The sequence below is a fragment of the Acanthopagrus latus genome, chromosome 9 (genome assembly GCF_904848185.1).
Source record: "Acanthopagrus latus isolate v.2019 chromosome 9, fAcaLat1.1, whole genome shotgun sequence".
NCBI lineage: Eukaryota > Metazoa > Chordata > Actinopteri > Spariformes > Sparidae > Acanthopagrus > Acanthopagrus latus.
In genome coordinates, this window is record NC_051047.1 from 14,587,645 (window position 1) to 14,604,284 (window position 16,640).

A 16,640-nucleotide genomic window follows, 5' to 3' on the forward strand; every position below is an offset into this window, starting at 1 on the left:
GGAAAAAATGCAGTCCCTCAGAGAGTAGCCTGTTGTGTCCTTCAGTTCCTCTTTGCTTTTTCCTTTTTTTTTCTTGTTTGCTTCTTCCTTGCAAATCTGTTCTCAGCTGCTGATGCCGTAGATCTCTGTGCTGTGTAAGGGGGTTTGTGCTTACCTTGTTCAAACATCAATAAGACAGGCTATTACTAGCTGAGGCCATTCATTAATATAATGAGATGGGTTTTTTTTTTTGCTTTAATTGATAACCGATCGGTGTTGATGAGACATTATGCACTTGTGGATACAATATTTTGTTGCATTTTTTCCGAAGTTGAACTGAAGCACCTGCATATTTGTTTAAGAGAGGCAGGACTCTGGAGCTATTATTCTGTTGTACCACTGGGCTACCAACGAGCTGTCCCCTCTGCATTATTATTGAACTAAGGTATTAGGTTTTCAGCTGCACAAGCAGAAAGATAATGGTGGCTTATGTGTAAGTGTGCATTTGGGACAGCCTCTGTCCTTTTGATATAAACAGCCATATAAATGACAGGATTAAAGACAAAAGCTAAATGATGAGAAGTGTATTTCGCCTTGACTCCTAAAAGTGTAGTTACTCATCTTTATAGTATGCGGAAATGGCAGACACTATTTTAAAACTTACATGTAGAGCTAAAATGATTAATCTGGTAACCAATTAGTTGATAGTAGAGCTGCAGCAATTAGCTGATTAATTGATTAGTAACCTGAAAATTAACTGATTATTAAGATAGTTGAGAATTAATTGAATAGTTGGCAAGCAATTGATAAATTGACTTACCGCTGCATTGAATTATCAAGCCATTAAAAAAAAAATACTAGTTCCAACTTCTCAAATGGGAATATTTGCTAGTTTTCTGCTTCTTCTATAATAGTAAATGATTAATTGAGTGAATGAAAATAGTTGTCATCTGCAGCCCTGCTTTCAACTACGTTCTGTTTGAATTTATTGATAACGTGAAGCAAAATGTCTTCTTCAAAGGACTTGTGAGTGCCACAAGCCTGTGTAAAGATGTACTTCAGTACGCTACAAATGACTACTGACACCACATCCAAGCACATCAAGGATTATCATCACAAAAATGACAGAATTAAAGATGTCAAGATTGGCTTTGAACCCCTCTCTGGAGACGTGGCTGGGTGGGTGGAGAACGAGGGGGTGGGGAGGTGGTGTTAACATTTGTTATAGATCTCTACACTCTGTATTTGCTGGGGGCATTGTTAGCACACACCGCCTCCAGCCCAGGACTTAGGCAGGGCCCCCAGCAGATGCAGACAGCCCTGTACACACACACAGACACACTCCCTTACTACCACCACCCCACCCCTGGAAGAGAAAGAATAGATGCCCTGGGGCAATTCAGCTAGTGTGGATCAGTTCAGATGAGGCACATTAAGTGGCTAGTGATAAATTTGGCATGACAATTGCAAACACCATCGCTTTTGTCTGTAATTAATTCCAGTGGTGCCTGAGGCCTTCCCCGTGTTGCTACTGGTGTGGGCCAGCAGTGCTCTCCTAACGAGGGCACATTACAGCCAGGATTATAGCCCAGATAAAGGTGCTCTTAGAGGGAGGTTAGTGAGATGTATTTCTGTTGTGTTGAGCTATAGGCGAAGATCTGGAAGTAATTTTTAGAACTCCTGATGCAGGAGCAGGCACAATAAGACCAAACTAGGGCAAAACAGCCACTTGGAACTGGTTTTTAATTTAACTCAGTAGATTATTTACAGACAAGTTCACACAAGAGTCTTCAGTATCTTAAAAGCAGCCTAATTACATTCTCTTCCACCATACATAACAATAAGAGGTGAACAAATACAGTAATTTAAATCCTTACTGAGGACAGACTCTAAAATAGAATGATGTGCAGTGCAGTAATCAAAGTTTCACAATACTGGTATAACTGAAATGATGAATTGGCACAGAGCAGTGGAAATTATGAGCCCACAGATTGCACCTTTAATATTTGGTCCAATGGGTCCTACAACTCAGTTAGTCTCATTCACTGGTAATGTGGAGGCATTAATTAACGGCTTGTACTTCTGAGTAGTTTTATTACGGCTAATGTCCCTCATTAAGTGAAATATAGTTACTCAAGGACATAAAAGAATCCCTCAGCAGCACCATTAATCTTGATTTCACTTGTGAGAGTACTTGGATATCTTCTGCAACTCGCTCTCTGATGTGGTATCTCTGGCTATGGCGCGGGGCAGTCTTGTGTGTTCACCACCTCCTCCGTTGTCTCCAGCAGGGGGAGGCTGAACACACCACCAATCTGTGTCATTACTCTGTCATTGCATCAAATCACATGATTAGCTTCATGGGGCAGTGGAGGAGGCCTGCTTTGGTGCGGCTGGCCGTTGCAGTCCCTGGGTAATGGTCCGGTGGCACTGTGATGGAGGGTTGTGTGCTGTCCTCCATGCAGGGCCAAGGATGCACCATCATTCAGCCTGCCGGAGATGGCCTTAGGGTGAATCGTGTTCTTTACTGCTCAGATGTTAGAGTGTAGCACTGCAGTTTCCTTTGAGGAAATATTGCTTATTGGAAGCACTTTCTTTCCTGGCCATGCTATCATAAACATGGGAAGTGAGTTGTTTGGAAATGGGCTGTACTGCGGATCATTTGTCACACTCTTGGAGCTTGGATCTGTCACATATGTGTGGGTAGAAAGACAGGGGTCTTTACAGTGGATGTTAGAAAAAATTACCAAACCATTAAATGGAATAAGGAGTAGCCCATGCAGCCGTACCTAACAGGGCCTCTGTAGAAGGCCAATCCGACAGTTTGTCGATGCAGCCTTTTATAATGCAAAGGCTTATAATTATCTCACACTCGCTCATTTCACACTGACATATCGCTTTCCTAAATGTCAGTAGGAACAGCCAGTGCACTTCTCTTCCCCCAGCTCAGTAGAGCCCCTGCTGCACCCTGCACACAGCTATGATGATGGCAGTGCTTTAGCCCTGAACGTGTAGCCCCCCGCCGGGGAATAGCGGTTCAGGCATCACCGATCGTTGACCTGGCTATTGTTGTTTGTGATACTTACTGGTAAACTTTTGCAATCAATACAACATCAGCCAGCAGAGCCCCTGGGAATGAAAACCTGAAACAGCGCACTTAATCTTGGAGCCGGCCCCTGCTCCCTGCTCTGCCGCTAAACTAGGTAGTTGGCCTACTTGATGCGGCATTATTGCCGCAGAGGTCAGATGTGAGCTGTCTTGCACGGCGCCTGATGAATGGCTGTTTTTGATAAAGCGCCTCTCCCATCCAACAAGAGACATTTAATAATGATGGACCATAACTGCACACAAAAAAATCCTTGTAGAAGAAAGGAAAAAAAATCCCTCCTGCCTGCCTTTCCACATCTCAGACAGTGAGCAGCTAGCCATACTCAGTGCACATGTGGTTGTTCATACAGAGAAACCATACCTCTGTGGGGTATGCAATCACTGCTCAGTTGAAATCTTACAGCCAGGTATGCACAGGTAGGTAATTTTTAAAAAATGTTTATCCTTATCTAGAGGTTTAACCCATTCAAAAATAAACAGAAATTGTGCAAATAGTAAAACAGGTAATTATGAACTGCACTAATGATTCCAAACTACGCTTTTATTGAATATCTTGATACATTTTTATTACCCAAATTTTTCCTTTTCCTCCCAAATACTCCATTTTACTGAAAACTGCAGGTTGACAGTGCTAGAGCACAGTTTACGCCTATACACTGTTTTAAATTGGAAAGTATTCACAAAGGTAACAATGTTAAATGATAGCATTATGTCCACAGTAATGCAATTTAGCATCCACTCAGACTGCAGAACCCTCCTCTCAACACCCATCTCAGGAGGCGCCCATAAGATAATTGAATGTCTTTTAAACTGCGGATGATCATTTAACTAGCTCAGTGGTCAAGGCAACAGGCAGCAATTTTGCAATCTGCCATTGTGATGAGCAATCAAATCAGCATGTATTTAGCTTAAGCGGCCCTAAATGAAATGCACACCTTTTAAATGAGTATAGTTACGAAAGTATACGGTGAAATTAAATGCCATTCTCCAGAAAACAAAACCCAGAGCGCGGTGACAGGTTTGACATAGACAATGGCTTTAGTGACAGGAATAACAAATTAATTGGAACCATAACACATTCTCTCTAAAGGTGAAGTAAACACACCTGACTGTATATTTTTCACCATCAGTTAAATCTCAATTGGATCTAAAAATAAACCCCAAGACATTGAACAGTTTAATGGATTTTGACGTCTCTGCATTATGCTGTCACTCCAGTATAAATGAATCATAACTTTGCTCTGCACCAAGGAATTACCATGCATTTTGAGAAAATGCATTGTGCGCCAAGCTGTGAATTATGATGCGAGATCAAAATAAATGTGTAATGACTTTGGAGATGCCCAGAATAATTTATTGGGTGGAGATAGTTCCATATTGAAAAGAGAGCCTAAGTGGGATACAGAAGCTCTGTGCACTGACACTGCCCTGAATGTGTTTGAATTCTGAAATGTCAGCGTTAGATAGGCAAAGAGCCCAGCCTGTTTACTGAAGCTTGGTAAATGAGGGCTTCATTTGGGATGCAGCAGTATTCAATTATATGGTTATTTATTGATCAGAAACAATATATGTCTGTCTGCGGCATGTAAAGATGAATTCAGAGGATAAAAAGAAAGTGTCAGGGAAATTGGCCGATGAAGGATTGCATTTGATCTGGGTGGGAATTCAAGAATGGAGACAGAATACCCTTGTGTTAAAAAATGGGCCAGAAGTGTATTTGCAATTAAGGTTTTCCACAAAGAACTGTCAAGTGGGATTTCAAATGAGAAGGGGAAAAAAAAAAAAGTGTAACAATACTGAAATAAACCAGTGGGAAAAAATATGTTTCTAATAAAAGTTAGAAAAAAACCCAACCTATTTACTGTAACCCATGTTTGTCTTGTTAAGACTAGAAGTAACAGAATAATTTATAATAATTATGATCTGACATTTTTTTTTTTTTTTGTACTTTCTGCTCCTCTGTGCTTAAACTGGAGTACGTTTTTACATTTTATTTGTAACTAAGTATTTCTTCACTTTGGCATTGCAGTGTTAACTTTTGTAAGAGATGTGTGTACTTCTTCCACCACTGTCTCACTAAAGTTCAATATGTTCTCAAGTTGCATAGTTTTTTTTTCTTTTTTTTCCTACGCATTAATGTGATTATAATTTGTAGCTTGTTCATTTGAAACTCATGATAATACGATTTGTTTCTCCTGTCAATATGCTTCATAGGCACAAGTTAGCTAACATTTAACTAGAGTTTAAACAACAATAGACAGGCAATTGATCAGTGCTTTTTGAAGTTGTCATTTTTTGCTTGTACAAATTAGGAAATGTTTGATGGATTTCACAGACCAAACGATCTATCAGTTAATCAAGAAAATAATTGACAGATTGATTTATAATGAGAATTGAATGGTAAGAATAAAGGAATAATAATGATTATAATAATAAAAAAATAATCAAAAAAATGTCTTCTCCCCTGTGGTGGTCATCTTTGACCGTCATAGAGCTTTTTGAAGAATAAGGTGTGAAACTTTACATCTTCTGGCCCTCTGTTAGCTCATTTACAGGGCTCAGCTGAAGTGTGCTGGGGTGTGTGATGCACCAGCGCACTCACTTTACATCCCCACTGTAAACACTGTCTATTATATTATTCACAACAGTGTCCTCTAGAGAGATGGATCCCGGTGAGGCCCCTCTGAATATGGAACACCAACTATTGTGCTTACCTGCTGCCCCATATCAGCGTGGCTCACAGTGGCCCTCGTTCAGATCTCTTTAGCTGGGCTGGAGGGTAATCCCTGGGCAGCCGGGGCTTCTCTGTTGTCTCCTGGTTGTTTTCTGTGTAGTTCATAAATTATAGATGGGCCATGTCGAGGGCCATCATGCTGCCTGATCCCTGTCTGTGCTGACAGCTGTATGATGCGCACTGAGTGCAGCAGATTGGGAGCTCAGAGTTTCATCAATAAATATCACTCTGACCCTCACACTTGGCCTCGTGTCAGCGGTCAAGGTAATGGCTTTTTATTATCGTGAAGGGCAGCCCAGCGTGGGGTAGTCTTAAGGTTGCTCGTCCATCTCAGGTCCGGAGACACAAAGACAGACAGAGAGGGAGAGAAAGAGAGAGAGAGAGAGAGAGAGAGAGAGGAGAGGAGTAGCTGGTCTAAAGTTTAAATGGACTGGGATGTTATTATGTGAAGCCTGAGGATGAGTGTGGATGTGTTGTGTGTTTGACAGTGAACAGCAGGGAGCTTTTGTGTGCTGCTCCAGAGGAAGTAGTGATTTTCATGGGCACATTATTGGATTAAATTAACCTTATTAACCAGCTGTGATGAATTCTATTGAGCTCACTGCTTCACACACATCTCTAAAGAAATTGTGCGAGTGTGTGAAAGCGTGCCGGCTGTTTCTATTTTTGTGCATTTGTGTTTGATTGTAGAGCTTATCTGTCTGTCTCTGTCTGTCTGTGAATGTGTGTGTGTGTGCGTGTGTGTGTGTGTGTGTGTGTGTGTGTGTGCGCGTGTGTGTGTTGGCTGATGGTTAGCTCTAACTGCCTTGGCTCACAGATGACAGGGCTTGAAATGCCATGATTGTGTACTGAAAGCTCAGGCAGCTGTACATGCTGCATGATGTCTTCAGAATACAGGTTTTTAGACAAAACAATATAGAACAGAACAGCATTTTGTCTAAAGTTCATTCATCAAAAAGCTGCATATTTTGAAAAGGGTAAAAGCCCCACACAACCCTGTCAGGGAAGCGCAAAGGCTAGATACTATAGATTACTTTAATCCCCTGCCAGATATAAAAAGGATAATTACATATTTGTGGTGGAGGCTGTGTGGTGAAAAAATCAATACAGCCTTTTTTTGTATGACACTTCATTAGTGTGAAAAAATCTTGGAGCTGAGAAGAACTGCACTGCAATTAAATGGTTCTGCTACCTTAGACTTTGTAATGGCTCTATATTATTATCCAGTTTATTTGAAATAGTGGTTGCACTTGTGGAGTAATTGGAAACCATTGATTATGTACTTTTATGTCTACACTCTTGCACATCATTATGGAGAGAAGCAATAGTTAGTTAGCCTCTCTAATGAAGCACTAATTGCACTAAGTAGGTTAAGATGTTAGTCAAACTGCACTCAACTGAAATGACAGCACAAAGACTTTCAATTAATCTGCATGCACTGACTAGCAGATGTTGTTTTGGACTGTATATCTCGCAGATTTTATTTGCTTTGTGTCTGATCCTGGTGCGTAAATGGAAATTGTGTTTGTATCAGTGCATTGGCAGCAGATGAAATTGATTGGAAAGAGGGGAAATAAGAGGCAGCGGGGGAAAAAAAATCTAAGGTGATGGAATATAAAGTGGCCACTTTGCTGCTGTTTTCAAAAGGAGGACCATTTGTAACGTAGGTTCCCCTCCTGATAATGTCAGCGGTGTAACACTGGCTGGTAATTGTGCAGGGATGTCTGTTAACTCATACCACTGTGTTAACATTTATTTAAGGGTGTGAAGACCTTGCGCTTAGTTTAGCCTCTGACATGACTCCAATGTGTCCAGTTGTAATGAATGTAACACAGTAAGGACACTGGAGATGATGTAATTTGTGTCATTTTATCAGTGTAGGAGAATATCACAGGATAGTGAGGTTAGACAGAGAGAAAGCAGGAACGACACACAACATGAGCCAAAAGCCAGACCTGAAACCACAACATCACAAAGCACATGGTGTGTCCCCTAATAGTCCACTGAGCCGTGCAAATGTTTGCTTAAATAATTTCACTATTAACATCCTCAACCTCCAGTATTTCCAGTGTCTTTTGTGGTGACCAGTGTGGTTCCTTTAGAAATGTAATAGGTAGCACTGTCACAGTAACTACTTTTTTTTTTTGTAAAGAAAAAAGTCATAAGTCTCCGATTCCAGCTTCTTAAAATGAATATTTTAGTTTCTTCACTTCTCTATGGCACTGAATCAAATATCATTGGGCTGTAGACAAGACAAGACATTTGAGGACATTGTCATGGGCTTTTTGGAGACATTTCATCAACATTTATCATTTTGTAGACCAAACAACTAATAGATTAATCATGACAGTGAAACTTACTGAATTAATCGACAATGACAAAAAGTTCGAGCCCAACTTGAACAGTACTTCTTGACAGGCCTAGTAATAAGTTACAAATTATTAATAACCCTGTTTGTCATATAAATAATGTAATCATCTGAAATATTTGTAATGTATTTTCCAACATTATATGAGTTTTAAGTTTTAAAATCTGGACCATAAAGGTAGAAAGTTCAATAGAGCCAAATGTAAGTGTAAAGATTTTTAGCGCATACTGCCCAATAAATACATCTTGACTAGACCTAGAGACATCTCGGTTTACGCCATCCTACCCTTGATAGTGTCGCACTCACATTTGCTTACCTGCGTTGTCCGTAATTATGCGGAAAGTAGGTATTCTCTCACAGCGGAGAGATACAAAGCAAGAGAATGTAGCTGAAAAGAATATATTCACATATAATCCTATTTAAACTCCCAATATTTAGTTAGTAACTCTAATTTAGTTAAAATCCTTAGTAACTGTAACAAATCACAATTACATTTCTTTTGTATAATGTAACGCTGTTACATGATGACTGTATAATGTAATCTGTTGCTGTTAGATTTACTAATTATTCAAATACAATGTACCGCTTGCTCTTTTGATGAATTATATGTTAATTCACAGATACATGAATCTTCCATTTATGATAATTTACATTACATTTTTTTACCCTCAGATGAAGCTATTAAAGAACTGCATCAACGTGGTCTCTTACTAAATATCACTTATAGAAATTAGTGTGCATTGCTATTGATTTCCTTTTGAAAATACCCAATTATCTTTCAGGAATGTGTTGAAAACAAACCATTCAGCCCGGTGCAGAATTCGTTGTCTGCAAAAATGTGATGGATTGTCCATTTGTGCAAATGAATTACCCTGTCCAGATATTAGTGTAGCACATTACCCACTGAGGTCATTATGTGAGATGCAGGCTGCGTCCACCTCTGCAGAGTGGAGGATATGGTGTGTGTGTTGTGGGGGTGGGGGTCCACGTGGACTGGCCGAACACTGTCCCCCATCATGGTTCTCTGTGGAGAGAGTGATGCTGACAGTACACTCCTGGCAATCAGTCAGCTCGCCACCCACCACTATGCGCTATCCGAGATGTGGAGAGCAGGGTCTGCGCTGGTTACAGCTTAAACCCAGCAGCAGCAGGAGGACTTGCCGCCTTTGATCTTTTTTCTTTCAAAGGGCTCAAATGCTCACGCTTTTGTACGCTTGAGAGACACTTCAGCCTTCACTACCCAGGAAAAAAAAATTTGAAAAGTGCCGTCCGCTTGTTACAGATACGGAACAATTTAAATCAAAAGTAAAATGTTTAAATCAAATTAAATCTCAGAACATTGTTGACTGGTGTAATGAGAGTCATCTGTTGAGCACGTTGAGCAGGCTAAGTTGGTGTAAACTAGAGTATTAAATGCAGGGTGGAGACCTCTATCAGGACCTCTTATTAACAGAAGCATGTTCTTGGTGGGATCTTAAGAAATCTCCTGGCTTTTATATGGCTGTCTGGGGAGAGGGTCAGACCCTGTAAGCTGTCATTGCACATGAAAGGATTAATGTCATCTTATAAGAAGGGGGGAAAAGCCGTCTTATAGTTATTTATTCTGTTTCATTCACATTCTGCTGGCTCTGTAAAAGAAAAAAGGCTAATGTCTGGTCTAATTTGTAGCCCTTTAAATTCCAGACAGAGATTCTTTACATATCTCTGGAGCTCATGGCTCCTCTCGGCGCAGCCCCTCTCCTCCTCTCCTTCTGGGATTCCTCTTAAACCCGACCAATTTACTATCTGAAGCAAAGTGAAGATTTACATGAGTTTGTACTTGAATGGCTCCAACTCTAGCTTCATGCACTAAACACTCCCACTGTAATTACCATACGTGGATCCTGCTCTCTGATACCTCTCTCTCTCTCCTCTGTACCTAGGCCAATTGAAGGGGAGAGAAAAGGAAAATACTTATTCCCCAATGCTGATTCTTAGTGCTCCTTGTTCAGGATCTGTAATTGGATCTGTGTTTTCGACTCCCTGCTAATAAGCAGCTTACTTTGGCTCCCTCTAGACTTGACCCACCACATTTTTGTTTTATGAATTTTACAAGGAGATTTTAATAGATGCTTTAGGCTATGCAAAACATAGGCTGAAGGGGAGGCATAATGTGGGAGCCTTGACACAGAGTACGCCTGAGTGGCTGCTTATCATTGCGGACAGGTCTCATAACTTTCATTAAGATTGATGTAGGACAAAAGGGAATGCGCGAGAAGAGGGACATGAGAGAATATTAACCTGTGCTCCTGTAACTAACTATAATTGTTTTGCATTCGGTCTCTCCTCAGGCAGCCGCCCTCATTATCTTTACCCGTACATGACGGTGCAGCTGATTTTTAGTAGCCGGGCTTGTTAGAGGAGATTGGAGGTCAGGGCAAACTGTAATCTGCCTTTGGTTATTTTTATGGTAGAATCCGACGGCCAGGGGCTGAAGTGGTGTATCAGTGTATTTTACAAACATAACACCTCATTTCCTTTCATTTTACATCCGTGTAATTGTTTCTGAAGTTGGCTGCTCAGGGCGGTTGGAATTTGGATCAGGTAAAGAATCTGTTATTTTAATATCAAGATTGTTTTCTATACCTTTTTATAGGTTTGGGTCAAATTAAATCATATTTAATATGAAACTGAATCTGCCTTTCATTCCATCTTTTAGCTGGAAAGCTGAGCAAACAATTGGATGGGGATTTCCATGTCAGTTGGCTCTTATGTAGAGTCTCCAGCTAGTCCGGAGCTCATTTAAAAGATGGCAGAATTCCGGTGTCATCCTTACGGGGTCACTGAAATGAGAGAGATGAGAAATGTAAAGACAAGTGCTGACCCGTAACCTGCCCACAGCTTCCTCAATCATTAAAATACTTCCAGAAACCATGGACAATTCCATAATTCATTATAGGTTCTAGTATCTAAGTGATTTTTCTTATCATGCCTGTCTACATCCCCACATTAGGGTGGTTCATTTGTCTTAAAAAGAAAGAGAAATTAAGGAACATTTCCAACATTTCTTCAGATGAATGAGACAGGTGCAGTCATAGAGGTGAATATTCAGCGAAGATGGAGCTTTGCTCAACGGTACTAACTAAGACACTCTGTTGGGTATAGGAACACTAATGACCAACACAATCACCTATCTTGACATGAATACCAAAGATAACAAGGAGAGGTGGGAATAGGTGTAATGCTCTCTCTTTCATCCTCTCTCTCTGCTTCCTTCTCTCTCTATGGGAATCTACCGAGCACGCTTTACTTCATCACAAAGCTAACGTGGCATAGAACTTTTAAAACCCGCCTCGGCTTTTGTATCTTCCTCACCCCCTCTCCCTCCATCCCTCTCCTCTCCTCTCTCTCTTCTGGTTGGTAATTCTCCCATCTGGAGGATGTTTGAGAGAAACAAAGAAACAATAAGAGGAAGTTGGGAGAGGGGGTGTCAGGCTGTCAGTAATCTGACAGCTATGGTAACTACCCTCTAATCCAGACGGCTCCAGCCACGCTCCGGCCTGACACCCGCGCCTCTGACTGACAGCTGAAGACCGGGCACATTCCACAGGCAGAAGTGACATCCAGTCTATTAAGGCAGACAAGCACAAAGCAGAGATTTGCCCTGACTGCCTGGTACTGAAGCCTACTATGGAGGGGGTGATTGGAGAGGTCCTGGAGAAGGTGTCAGACTCAAGCTCAGATGATAACCATATTGTAATGATGCTGCTGGACAATGAAGTGCCATGATTGCCCATGCTGACAGCGGAAGTTTATGTCTGGATATCCCCCCATCCCCTCCCCCGTCTGCATTCGCAGGCAGCTCACAACACACACACAGTCTCCAGGTCCCAACTGCCAGTCAAAAGCCTGGCCGCAAACGGGTGCACTTCTTATTCCAGCACAAGAGTGCACCAAACAGTGATCTCTAATGGACTGACCCGAGGCATGCTGTGCTGACAGGGAGAGCAGTATAATTGTTGTTTATCTTCTTCCTCTTTAGATATCTCTCTGAGCATAAAGAGACTTCTCAGCGTTCATTTGTTGCTACAGAATAGCCCAGAATCCTCCACTTAGTTTCTTTATCAGCAAAACATACTGGAGAAAGCTATACATGATTGCTTTTGGAGGCGTTTCACGATGGCAGAAAAGTATGTAATTGGTTTCACTTAAGGTTAATTATTTGCACTGGCAGGTCGCATTGTTGTAAGCCGTTCATTAGAATACACATCCAACACACGGAGCAAATGAGATGAGCTGGCTGTGCTTTATTTTAGGGGTTACTTTAAAAGAGCTCCCCAAAACTGAGCCAGACCTTAATGATACTCTCAGCAGCCTATATAATGGAACAAGTTTACATAAATTAGACCACAGATCTGCAGTGGCATCAGACAGGCTTGACTGTTTGTATTTGACTGCTTTGGCTAATTAGAAGTTCAGAAAAAGTGGACTCAAAATATATATACTCTGCTTTGAATTCAGTCCTAAATCTGTACTGCATACATAAAACATTTTCCCCTCGCTTTCCTGTATCAAATGCGTTTGGATTCAACTTTATTTTTGTATGAAGCCTGATGGTTTAAGACGTAGATGATTTGATTTCCTCTGCTTGTGCTGTAGTTTGCAATGCCAATGCATGGCAGGAGATTTAAAAAGGGAAAAGATGAGCTAGAATAGGGATTTTCCTGTGAATGCTTCAAGTGCGAAGTAAATCCCTCAAACAGCACATACCCTAACATTCCTACAATAGAAATTATATTAAGTGTGTAAAAGACACACGCTCTGTATCCTCTCACCCTTAGCACAACATTCAAATAAGTCGGAGAGATTTTGGTTCCAGGCGAGTTCACCAAAGGTGGCATTTCCCGTCTTCTTTCCAGCCAAAGCCTGCTCGTCTTCCATCTTACTTAGCTCGTCTTGATGGAGACTCAGGGTGCATGCCTTGCTAAGTGACAGGGAGTTAAGTATACATTCACACCATCCTGGGCTGCTAGTTAAGTTGACAGAGAGGCTCTGCAACCAGTCGGTCAACATGAAGCTCATTCGCACTCCAATCAGACCAATGATAGAGAAGAGGGCTGTTTCAGGATCTCATTTAGAATTTTGTATTAAAGTGTTTGATTCCTTAACAATGATTTTGGTTGCCTTTATGTTTTCTCACACATCAAAATGATCAGCCTCATGATAAATGTCCTTTGCTACACATTTATGCATCTTGCCATGACTTAAGTAATAACAATTAGCCATTGATTTCTATCAACTTCAAGCTAAATGTCGGGATGCTCTATAAAGATTTCTTTCAACGGTTACCAATAACCAATAATGATGGGCTTCTCATGACTGATATCAATAAGATAACTGATTTTTTCACATTTTTGTAATTTATAAAGATGTTCAAAACCTGGAGTTTAAGCTCACCAGACAGTATGAGGCTAAGTAATGAGCAAAGGTGGATGATTTAATATTCCACATTCTAATAAGATTTGTTGTTGAAATTTTCAGACTTTTACCCCCTTTAGGAACTCTTGCGGAACATGATTTGCAAATTGAAGTTGGGCTGTTTATGTCTCAGAATGTGAAAACATCCACACTGTTGACGACGTGAGCGCGAAAAATGTGTGCTGTAGCTGTTTTTCTTCATCTGTTAATGGGCAGATTGCGAACCAACATGAAAGGTGCATACTGCCACCTGTGGTATTGTAAGTGTAAAAGTGTAGATTTTGCACTTGTTAAACCAGTGAAAGTGATTTGGCCTCATATTATTGGTTCTGTTTATTGGCTATAATTTACTTGTTCATCACCATCTATGGAACTACCTGCAAGAGGTCCTCCGACTGGCTACATCAATTTCTTACTTTATCTGGTGTTTACTTTTTATGTTTATTTTATTCTTGTTTGAGCGACACTATTCTTTATTCTGGACATTGCACTTAAGTCATGAAGTGCTCTTTTTTTATATACCTATTGTTTCTACCTTTTATTCTTAGTGTTTCTATGGTTTCATTCGTTGTAAAGAATTTGATTCCTCTTTAATACGTCATGCCAGCCTGTTTATCTTTACATTACTATATATTCTATTGTCTTGATTTGTGTGCTTGTTGCAAAGCACATTGTAACACTGTTTTTGATAAGTGCAGTTCAAACAAACTAATAATGATAAATAATGATGATTATTTATTGTTCCAATATAGTTTATATTGTGCATCCCAGCTTAAATGTAAATATGAAACGTCAACATGTAAAAAAGAAAAAAAGAAAAAATCAATAGAAACTTGTTTTTGTTTCTCATCTTCTCTCTGCTCTTTGTACATGCAGGCCAGCATAGCCATAATGAGATAGATAATTGAGGATATTTTTTATTCAATGGCTAGTTAATTGGTTGCCACCAGTGTCCCAGGAAAGGTTAAATTTATGGTTGCGTGTCACCAATTACAATCCCAGCTGGCTTTGTTCATCTGGAAATATTTATGGCAAAAAGTCAATGTTTTGGGCGACAAATGACAGGTCGGACGTGAACACATTGCACAACCGCGAGCCGATTGTTGCATTCTCTCACAGCAGCTCACAGTCTGGGCTGTGCATAATCTTTCATTTTTGAGCGCAGAATCAATGTGTGCATAATCAAATTCCTATTGACAGCACTCATATCCTTCTCCCTGTGGCAGAAAAGAAGATCTTGAAGTGGGGAAGGATGAATGCATTAACATCCTTTCAGTCAGTCTAGCAGATAACAAAGCTCCCTGCCTCAGTGTTAACACTGCAGATTAGGTCAAGTTTTTACCCCTCTGAGTTTCTCTCCTGTAAATGACGAGTTTTGATGTGAAACAAGCAACATGTCAAGGCGAGTTGAAAGATGTAGGCATTTTCTGCCATGTCACAATGACAGGCCGCTGAATATTTGGGCCATTAGGGGCTTATTAGTGAATAAATGACCAGATGGTTCAGTGATGCACAGAGATGGACAGAACTGGATGCTACTAATCAGCAGTGTCTGTAGCTCGGTGTCAAATCACACGACATGGTAACCCATGGCAACGGAATAAAAGTTAACATTAGCAAGTCAATTTGAGATCTGGGGTGGTGTAAACAGGGCTTCGAATAGCCCTGCATTTCTCGCTTGAAAACAGAGAATGTCTGTGTTTCCAGGGAGTAAATTCAATTTGAAACAGCTCAGATGTTTTCTTTTTGCACTTTTAAATCACACGTTTCTACATGTTTATATTTAATCCCTTATAATTAGATCTTTGATAGTCTTTGGATATAACTGACCTTAAATTACAGTCTTGTTATTAGCATATCCAGAAGGAATACCCCAATAATCCAACAGGAAGCCCCCTCAGTGTTGAATTTTTAAATGCTTCAAAAAGCATACCAATTTTTTAAAGCCTAATTTACCCACATTTACAAACACAAAGACAGTAGGATGTCTCACAACACCTCACACTTGTTTATTTCAACAGCACCTCACTTTTGTGATTGTCAATACATTCATTCAGATTCTACTTTTGAGGTGCTTTGATTAGTTTGATTCCGAGATGCCCCACCATCCTCTTTACAGGAGGTAACCAACAAATTTGAAAAACGTCCGTGTTTGTGCTTCAGTATAATTGGTGATGGGTTGTTTTGTGACAGATGTGAAAAATAAAAAAAAAACATAGTGTGGGTTGCATTACACCAAACACAATACAAGATGCTCCATGTTGGAGCTGCATATGAATGTGTGTGCGTAAACATGCGGGGTCTCTTTAATTGTATGGTTTTCTTCCAGACCCACAGCTGACACAAACAGGCAGCCTGTTTAATGGATGAGAAGAGCCGTTTGAAGACGGTCTGTCACTTCTGATTGCTTTGCCTCTCTTCTAAGCATATCACTTGTCTACTAATACCCCTCCATTTAATTCCAGTTCTCACTGTCATTAACTTTAATAGATTTATTTATAAATTAGGGATATAGGTAAGATCTGAAGAGGGCTAAAGAAGCCTCATTATTAGCCCATTTAGTCAGTAAGGTAGATATATAGATTTCTCTGCATACCATTGGACTCAAAGGCTATAACATGATAGTGGTAGGTCACAATGCTTTCATATGTTTTTCACATTAAAAATTAGATTAACAAGCTCTAGCTCTCAGAAATATGTAAAAACTACCTCCGGCATCATTGAGCATGATTAAACTGCAGTCAGGCTTTGTGCATATTAAGCACCTTGACTTATTGATGTATTGTAATAGTGATATTTCACAATAAACATATTAATTTGAATAATTTATGTACACGTGCAGCATCCCACTCCATTATACCTTTGAACAACCGAGTGGGCAATAAAACATAGATATTGTGGGCTTTATGTAGGGTTGAAACAGTGGGATTCCATGTTATTATCCTACCCCCCATTACATGGAATGGGAGTGCATTGTTATTATTTGTCATCATA

General features: G+C 40.3%; 1 long non-coding RNA gene across 4 annotated transcripts in view; it reads left to right on the top strand.

Moving 5' to 3' along the window:
* LOC119025375 overlaps positions 1-16,640 on the top strand; it is a 77,736-nt gene that overhangs the window by 25,844 nt on the left and 35,252 nt on the right. The gene's annotated exons all lie outside the window — the stretch shown is intronic.